Source organism: Oncorhynchus kisutch, linkage group LG14, assembly GCF_002021735.2.
Source record: "Oncorhynchus kisutch isolate 150728-3 linkage group LG14, Okis_V2, whole genome shotgun sequence".
Taxonomy (NCBI): Eukaryota; Metazoa; Chordata; class Actinopteri; order Salmoniformes; family Salmonidae; genus Oncorhynchus; species Oncorhynchus kisutch.
In genome coordinates this window covers 45502033-45511881 of record NC_034187.2, presented here as the reverse complement: position 1 = coordinate 45511881, position 9849 = coordinate 45502033, and positions in this window count along the sequence as shown.

Here is a 9849-nt window from a genome sequence, read left to right as displayed (position 1 = left end):
CTTTGTACACTAAGTTATACCAGCTCCAGTAAAGAGATCAGAGACTCGGGTGACTTCTACATCTTTACTAAACAACATAACACAATTTACACAGCAGACAAAAACAAGGTTTGGTCACTACTCAAAAATGTCTTTACTCCTGCTCCTCAGAAGAGGAAAAGAGTCATTTTCTTGTCAACTGCCTCCACATAGAACATCTCAATCTTTCTGTAACATGAATGGTTCCTTGGAGAATATGTTCCTCTTCATCCAGGCCATCATACAACCGTAGTTCTTTAAGGGTTATAATGAGGTCTTCCACGTCCATCCCAATTACACTGAGGGAAACTGCCTTTAAATGTTTGTCGTTCACACCACCTTACTGCCTCTAAAGTGTCCCTTAGAAGAACATCTGCTTCCTTGAAGAAAAAGGAAGAATAAATATTAAGAGTAGTGCCTCATTGGGTGATCAAGACATATTACACCCCACTTTCACAATACCACCATGCAAACAAAGCCACTATTACTAAAGGGGTTTTCAGTGATATCTATAACTACTCAACAAGTCATCGCAACTATTATATCTTGCCATGCATCAAGTATTCAGTATTACACACAGACTTCTTACCCAGTTCACCATGCTACAAGCCTTCAGTATTACACACATACTACTTACCCAGTTCACAGCTCACCATGCTACAAGCCTTCATTATTACACACAGACTACTTACCCAGTTCACAGCTCCCAGTTCACCATGCTACAAGCTTTCAGTATTACACACAGACTACTTACCCAGTTCACAGCTCCCAGTTCACCATGCTACAAGCCTTCAGTATTACACACAGACTACTTACCCAGTTCACAGCGCATTTTATTTTCAGTATCGTCTCGAAAGAAAACAGATTGTGGTCATTAAGTAATGTAAGGGAACCTCTAGGGATGTGTGTACAGGAATGCACCTAACTTTAGCTAATAGCCTATACAGTACCTGGTCCTGCAGAGCTGAATGCTGATGTGACTTCTTGGGGGGGACATCTACATCATCCTGAAATATATTCGAGAGGGGGGGTTAAGTCTAAACATTGGTTTAAGACTATACCACTCATCATGACACCTACCTGTAGTGCGTTTTGATTTCACCGCCTTTTTCGATCTTTCAACCGCTCTTCTTCAGACCTTAGTGAGTGAATGGCACACATTCACTATGAACATATACTCAGGTCAGCCTGGCCACAGTGAAAATTATTAAGAATGCAAATTAAGTTTAATGTTCAAGACTTACAGCATGGGAAAGTTCTGCAGGAAAACTAGGCACCACCGTCGCCTAATTTGCAGCATGTTTTCCTTTTAAAAGAAAATCACACAATCTGGTATCCAAAAAAACATATCCACTAGTGATGAGAATTTCATAATTTATACATACCTCAGTGAAATCACACTGTGCTTCCATAGCAATGTACAGGGCATAATGTAAGTTAAGTTTGATAGTTATGTTAGGTATTATAACTAATAATAAGAACTCCCCTCCAGGAATATATTTCAGGATGTAGAAGACACAGCATGTCACAGCATCCAGCTCTGCAGGAGTTTGATGTATGAATTGTGTATGTAGTGTAAAAACTGTAGGAAATAGGTCCCAAAAAATGTCAATAATAATAAACAAGAAAGTATGAGCAATAAGTGTGCTTTGCATGCTGCAAGCACAGAAAATAACTTTTCAGATGTTATAACAGAAAATAGGACTTATAATATAGTGAATAGCCAGCATCTTACCATCAAAACAAACACCCCACAGTTGTTTGAGCAACCTTGCTTTGGTAGGCCCTGTGGTGTGAACAAGGTACAATTTTCAATAAAGGGATGACAATCAAATGGTACAGTTCAGTGGAATAATTTGAAGGAATATCTAACCTGATCATCCACACAAAGTCCTCCAAGGTCCAGGGGACAAGATCTGAGCAATGTTTCTGAACACAGTGTATGTGAAAGAAAATAAAAAGTACATTAACAGCTTTTTATACCTCAGCATGAATAACAGTTTTACTGTTACTTCTTGGGCCTTGATTCCTTCGCTCTCACTCCTGGGCCCAACAATTTGCCACTTACATGCTGACCATACTGCTTGCGTCGCGTGAGCTGCAAAATAAATTGAAACATGTTATTTAATTATTGCACCAACGAGCGTCTGCGTTGCCAAGCCCTAAAATATAAGTCAGTTCTATTTGTGACGCTGAACGTTGTGCAAGTCCTGCCTCTCCCATCTCCTCATTGGTTATACCCACATGGGTGATTGAAAGATGAACTGAGTTCGATCCGTCATCGTGGTAAAAATGAAAGTTAGATGCCATATAGTCCAAAGAAGAAAAAGCCTGGAAATTATTCGGTTGACCATTTGTGTGGATTAATTGTCGGAGTAAAGGACCTTGTGCATTTCATGTAAAATAACAACTCAATGTTATATTATATCCCAGGAAAAATTAGCTAGCAACAGCAAGCTAGCTATATAGGACAAATTAGCTAGCTAGCTAAATTGCCATAAGTGTTTAATGCTTTTCGACCTGTCCCCAAATTAATATAATTGGTTCAGATTTTGTTTTGATATTTCAACCAGCGTGTCGTGATCACGTTTGGTGTGGGGGAACAAAATCAATTTGCGCACATATGCGCTCAGCCGGCTTGGGTACGGTGTTAGTCGGCATATTTGTTTTGCCATTCTGTGGGCTGTCTCCATGACCAAAGGTGTAGCAGCATCGATTTCCAAGAACTCCCTCAACATCTGGTCCACAAATGTAGACATTTTCTGCCCTCTTTCTGCATTGGTTGAGACCCCCAAAATGTGAATATATTATTATGACGCAAAAGGTTTTCCAACAATTCTCCCTTCTTTTGCAATTCCTCTACCTGGCCCATTAAGTAGTTAATAGCCGGGTCTTGTTGTATTAGCGTTTCACCATGATCCTCATTTAACTTTTCAATGTGGGTCATCCGGTTATAATTTTTCTCTAGAGTAGCCTTCATGCCATTGATAGGTTTACATTTTGCAGATTGAGGTGGCTGTTTGTCGTCGAAATAACTTCTGTTCTGGGCCTGGGAAACTAGGAAACCGAATGTCAATTGGACATTCGGTTTCCTAGTCCAATTGACGATACGGCACGTATAACGTCTCATAAATTTGGTCTACAAGAGTTTAATCAATGTCAGATATCCTTAGGTTGTTGATGATATGTACAGCCCTTTCCATTGCATGCATTAAATATTACAACTTCAATGGGTAACCAATGCAAAATACCACTTAGCCATTGTAAATAAGAATTTGTTCTTAACCGACTTGCCTAGTTAAATAAAGGTTACATTAAAAAAGAGAGTAGACTTCTGTTTCAATTGCCAGGACGAAGAGAAGTGAGAAACACACTTCATGCCACTTCGATACAGCTACTAGAAGTGACTTTCAGAGCAGGTTAGGAGACTGAGGTTAAGGTTAGGAAAGGGGTGAGTGAAAAAAAGCGGCAATAATACAGTTTGTCCCTCGAGTTGCCGTAGCAAGTGTGTACTTAATCAAAATAGTCTGAATTCATCTAACTCAAATCTAATTTACATTTTTAGGTCACAAAATCTTAAATTGCACCATCTAACCCTGCACTAATACACTACCCCCCCAACAAAAAAAAACACGATCCTACACCAGGCCGTCGGCATGGGAGGATGTAACCCCATTCTCTCTCAACTTCTTGAAGATTTTCTCCACTAAAATCTCACCCAAAAATATTTATATTTTGCTGCAACTACCACATACAGTATCTTCTGTGATTTCTGCTCCGCAGTGCAGTTGATCACCATGGCTATAAACGAAAGAATTCCAACCTTACTAAAACTCACCCTCTCTAGATCTCTCTCAGGCCTTCTCACTGGGGGGCTTCCAGTTGAATCACCCACCCTTGGGCTATCCTCTACTCTCTTTACTACCTCAGCATAGTAAACTTTCATTCCCACTCAAACTCTGGCAATCTCAGCCTGTCTTTCTCTCACAGGGCACTTCGGCCCCAGCTACATGGGCACCCCCACAGTTGACACACAGTGCATTCTCTATCCCAACTGTACACTCCCTCTGACTATGCCCTCCTGCACATTTCTACACACTGCTGCAACAGGTCTGAATCCTTGCCACGTAAAGCACAGTAGCGGGTTTGGAACATATGCCCTGACAGAATAGAAAATATAAAGTAATCAGGTAGACACTCTGTGTCAAAGCTCAATAAGACAGACAGGGTATTCTCAGACTTGCCATTGCCACCGGGTCCACGTCTCACTAAACGGCCTGCGTCACAAACACCAGGAACATTCTTTTTTAATTTGATCCACCTCTACACTCAACGCTACCCCACTGAGCACCCCTTTGAGCGGCGCTCTGTTCATTCTGGAGAGCAAAGCATGCCACAGGTTTCCTCTCAGATTCTCAAGAGAGCAAGAAGACCTAAAGTAAAATTACCTGGTTTGTATTTAGGAGACGAAGGTACAGTATACACTCGGGAGTCAACGGTCTGAACTTACTGCCATTCTTACGCTTTTGCGTCATCGCACCTCCTTTGCAACAATGTTGCAATGTGTCATCGTCTCTAGTTCAATGACAACCAACACTTCATTGAAGAATCCCTACTGCTGACCAATCACCGACGAAGGGGTGTAGACTTTGGCTACTGAGGTTCGGCTTGCCTCAGGTAAAAATCTTGTGTGCACGAACACCCGAAAAAATGCTTGCATAACACCAAAACAGTGACAAAAGGTAATCAATCTATGCACGCCATAAACTGTTTTGGATGAGAAGCATGCGGACGCCTTAATACCCACAAGGTGGCATCCAAACCTCAGGCCTGCTGGAGTTCATCCATTGAGGAAAACAGCCTGTTTCCACCACATACTATTGCAATACTACTATCATTATTTCAAGTAAGAAGTAAAATTTTACTGGATATTATTCACATGCTTTTTTGAAGGACTGGGCACCAAAAATATCTTCCAAAATGAACTGCACCAGGGGGAAAGAAAAACAGAACAGGCGTAGGTCCAGGCCTGGGGATTGCATAGGCTTACTTGAGTAAATAGTTGTCATTTTAATCATTCAAAACTTACTTTTCAGCAACCAATATTGTTGCATTAAATGAAAAATATATAAATTCTGCAACCTGCAACAAATACATTTTTATTATAAATCTGAACAAATGCATTCCATGATCCTAGAAGTATTCAATTCAAATGAATCTCAATCAATCAAATGTATTTATAAAGCCATTTTGCATCAGATGATGTCTCAAAGTGCTGTACAGAAACCCAGTCTAAAACCCCAAACAGCAAGTAATGCAGATTTAGAAGCACGGTGGCTAAGAAAAACTCCCTAGAAAGGAAGGAACCTAAGGAAGAAACCAAGAGAGCAACCAGGCTCTGAGGGGTGGCCAGTCCTCTTCTGGCTGTACCGGGTGGAGATATATAACAGAACATGGCCATTAAGGCCAGATTGTTATACAAGATGTTCAAACATTCATAGATGACCAGCAGGGTCAAATAATAATCACAGCCATTGTAGAGGGTGCAACAGGTCAGTACCTCAGGAGTAAATGTCCGTTGGCTTTTCATAGCCAAGCATTCAGATGTCGAGACAGCAAGTGTGGTAGAGAGGAGGAGAAGGTCGAAAAACAGTAGGTCCGGGACAAGGTAGCACATCCGGTGAACAGGTCAGGGTTCCCTAGCTGTAGTCAGAACAGTAGAAACTGGAGCAGCAGCACGACCAGGTGGACTGGGATAGCTAGGAGTCAAAGCCAGGTAGTCCTGAGTCATGAACCTAGGGCTCAGGTCCTCTGGGAGGGAGAGAGAGAGGGAGCATACATAAAATCACACAGCCCCCACGACTCTTAGAGAGATACAGACCAACAATTTACTACCCTGAGACAAGGCTGAGTATAGCTCCGGAAGATCTCCACCGCAGGAGCCCGAGGGGGCGCAAAATCAGACAGGAAGATCACGTCTATGACTCAACCCTCTGAAATGATACACCCCTTCTAGAGACGGCATGGAAGACCACTAGTAAGCTAGTGACTCAGCCCCCGTAATAGAGGCAGAGGCAGAGAATCCCAGTGGAGGGGAGCCGGCCAGGCAGAGACAGCAAGGGCGGTTCGTTGCTCCAGAGCCTTTCCATTCACATTCGCACCCCCTGGGCCAGACTACAATAAATCATAGGACCTACTGAAGAGATGAGTCTTCAATAAAGTCTTAAAGCTCTAGACCGAGTCTGCGTCTCTCACATGGATAGGCAGATCATTCCAGGGTAGGCAATTTTGGGGCTTCGCCATGTTTCATCGAAATGTACACCTGTGTGTTGTCCGCATAGCAGTGAAAGTTGACAATGTGTTTCTGAATGACATCACCAAGAGGTAGAATATATAGTGAAAACAATAGTGATCCTAAAACGGAACCTTGAGAAACATTAACCTACAATTGATTTGTCAGGACAAACCATCCACAGAGACAAACTGATATCTTTCAGAAAAATAAGATCTAAACCAGGCAAGAATTTGTCCGTGTAGACCAATTAGGGTTTCTAATCTCTTAAAGAATGTGGTGATCAGCACTTAGGTCTAGGAGCACGAGGACAGATGCAGAGCCTTGGTCTGACACCATTAAAAGGTCATTTCTAACCTTCGAGTGCAGTCTCAGTGATATGAGGTCTAAAACCAGACTGAAGCATTTTATATACATTATGTCTTTGAGGAGGCAGTGAGTTGCTGTGCAACAGCTTTTTCAAAAAAATTGAGAGGAATGGGAGATTCGATACAGCCAATTGTTTTTTTGTTTTTTTTACATGTTCTGGGTCAAGGTTTGGCTTTTTCAAGAGAGGCTTTATTACTGCCACTTTTAGTGAGTTTGGTACACATCCGGTGGATAGGGAGCCATTTATTATGTTCAACATAGGAAAGCCAAGCACAGGAAGTAGCTCTTTCAGTAGTTTAGTTGGAATTGGGTCCAATATGCAGCTTGACGGTTTAAATTATTTTCATGAATGTGTCAAGAGATACAGGATTAAAAAACTTGAGTGTCTCAATTGATCCTAGGTCCTGACAATTGTGTGCAGACTCAGGACAACTGAAGTTTGAAGAAATGTGCAGATTCAAAGAGGAGTCTAATTCGCTTTCTAATGATCATGATCTTTTCATTGAAGAAGTTAATTAATTTATCACTGCTGAAGTGAAAGCTATCCTCTCGTTGAATGCTGCTTTTTAGTTAGCTTTGCGACAGTATCAAATACATTTTGGATTGTTCCTATTCTCCTCAAATTAGGTTGGAGAAAAATAGGATGATCGAGCAGTAGTGAGGGCTCTTCGATATTGCACTGTACCGTCTTTCCAAGCTAGTCGGAAGACTTCCAGTTTGGTGGAGTGCCATTTCTGTTCCAATTTTCTGGAAGAGAAATTGAAGACACATTTTTATTTTATTATTTTTTTATCTAAATTTGCATCGTCGTAAATGTTAGCAACACCTCTGCCTTTGCGGGATACAGTCAATAGTGTAACCAGGAGGATAGGCCTAATTTAACATTCATCAGGCTTGAGCCATGTTTCAGTCAGGCCAATCACATCAAGATTATGATCAGTCAGTGGTGACCCGAAATTCAGGTCACCTGTTTTGAGCCCAACATTTTTTGCCAAAAAAACAGTCACATCAGTTTGTAAACAATTAAATATATATATATCATTGAGTTAATAAAGCCACATACAAACATGGTCTCTTTAGTTGAGTAAGGCAGCTCCAAAATGCAGATAGCCAAGTGTAGTGGTGGTAAGGATTCACTCCATGGTGCTGAATAGAAAGCTCTGCTGTTGGGACAGCTTTATGTAGGCCCAGTTTATTTGTCATGTGCGCCGAATACAACAGGTGTAGTAGACCTTACAGTGAAATGCTTACTTACAGGCTCTAACCAATAGTGCAAAAAAGGTGTTAGGTGAACAATAGGTAAGTAAAGAAATAAAACAACTGTAAAAAGACAGGCTATATGCAGTAGCAAGGCTACATACAGACACCGGTTAGTCAGGCTAATTGAGGTAGTATGTACATGTAGATATGGTTAAGGTGACTATGCATATATGATGAACAGAGAGTAGCAGTAGCGCAAAAGAGGGGTTGGCGGGTGGTGGGTGGCAGAACCAGCGATTGAGTTGTGAGACTGCTGTAGAGCTCATCACTCCCCCTTACTGGCAGGGGGCCAGAGACAAATACTCAATGCCGACATCTTTCTAGCTGATTTACACGCTGAAGCTATGTTGCCCTTGGTGACCTCTGACTGTTTCATCCTAACATTGTTGGTGCCGATGTGAATAACAATATCCCTATACTCTCTAAACTCGCCAGTTTTAGCCTTAGACAGTATCATCTTCAGATGAACCTTTACGTCGGTGGCCCTGCCCCCTGGTAAACAGTGTATGATCGTTGGATGATTATTTTTAAGTCTATTGCAGGTAATGGAGTCGCTGTTGACTAGGGTTTTCAATTTGTCAGAGCTAATGGTGGGAGTCTTCGGTGGCTCAGACCCCGTAACCTGATAAGGCTCGGCCTCTGACTCGTTGCTTAATGGGGAGAACCGGTTGAAAGTTTCTGTCGACTGAATGAGCGATACTGGTTGAGCATGCCGACATAATTTCTTTCCAGAAGCCTTGAGAAAATTGTCCGGCTGCGGGGATTGTGCGGGGGATTTATACTACTATCTGTACTTACTGGTGGCACAGACACGGTTTCATCCTTTTCTACACTTAAAATTGCCCTTGCATAACGATTGCATCTGAAGCTGGGCTTGCAGCACAGCTATCCTCACCATAAGGCAATAGTGCTCCTGTATATTATGAGTACAGCAACTGCAATTAGATGGCATAGTGTTAATGTTACTACTTAGCTTTTTTGGCTGGTTGAGGTCCTGTAGAACAATGGCCAGATAAAGCATCAGGGGTGGAAAAAGTTGAAGGAAAAAAGTAGAGCGAGGGGAAAAAAGACATTGGTAAATGTATTAAAAGCAAAACCCGAAAAGTTTGGCAGATAGCCAAGTAGCAACAAACAGCACATAATTTAGGACCCTAAAAATGTAAGTTGGAATTGTTTTCATGCTATAATATCTCAATGCAGAGGTCAACTGTAGACCAATTGTCACCTTGTCAGATATCAATCCAATTTGTGAAGGCTTGAGCTTTTGACTGATTCAAGAGAACTGTCCACGTCCCCACTGGTAAAACGTCTATTCCTTCCCCTCCCTCCACTTCTTTTAGTCAATATTGAGCACACTCAGCTGAAGGCAGTAAGGGTGCATTGTGTGACCGAAAAGGACACTGCTATCAAACAATGGCCCAAGAATGAATTTCATGTATCTGTACAAGTGGTGGGCCTCGCCAGTCAAATCAGCCTTCCCTATGGAGGCCCAATTTAGGATTATTTTTCCCCATTCATAACCCAATTTTTTTTATTGTTTTACCTTTGTTCAAATGTAACATGTGCTCATGTAAAATCAATAAATGAATGAATGAGGAATAAATGGATGTAGTCAAACCATCAAAGAACTGGCAGTATGGAACTGGAACTGGTTAAAAACATCAAGGTTTTACACACACACAAATAAATGATATTTCAGGAGACCGATAAATATAATGTATGACCAGAGCATTTAATGTCTTTATTTTGCTCACTGCTACTGTAACTCGACACATTGTATCAGCTGCTGCATTGCTGTAACTCGATACTATCATTGAAACAATGTATGAAATATATTTTTTGGCTTTCAATTCAACCAAACGGTTGGGTGGAGGGTGAGGCCCTCTGCTGGATGGAATGCACACATCAGA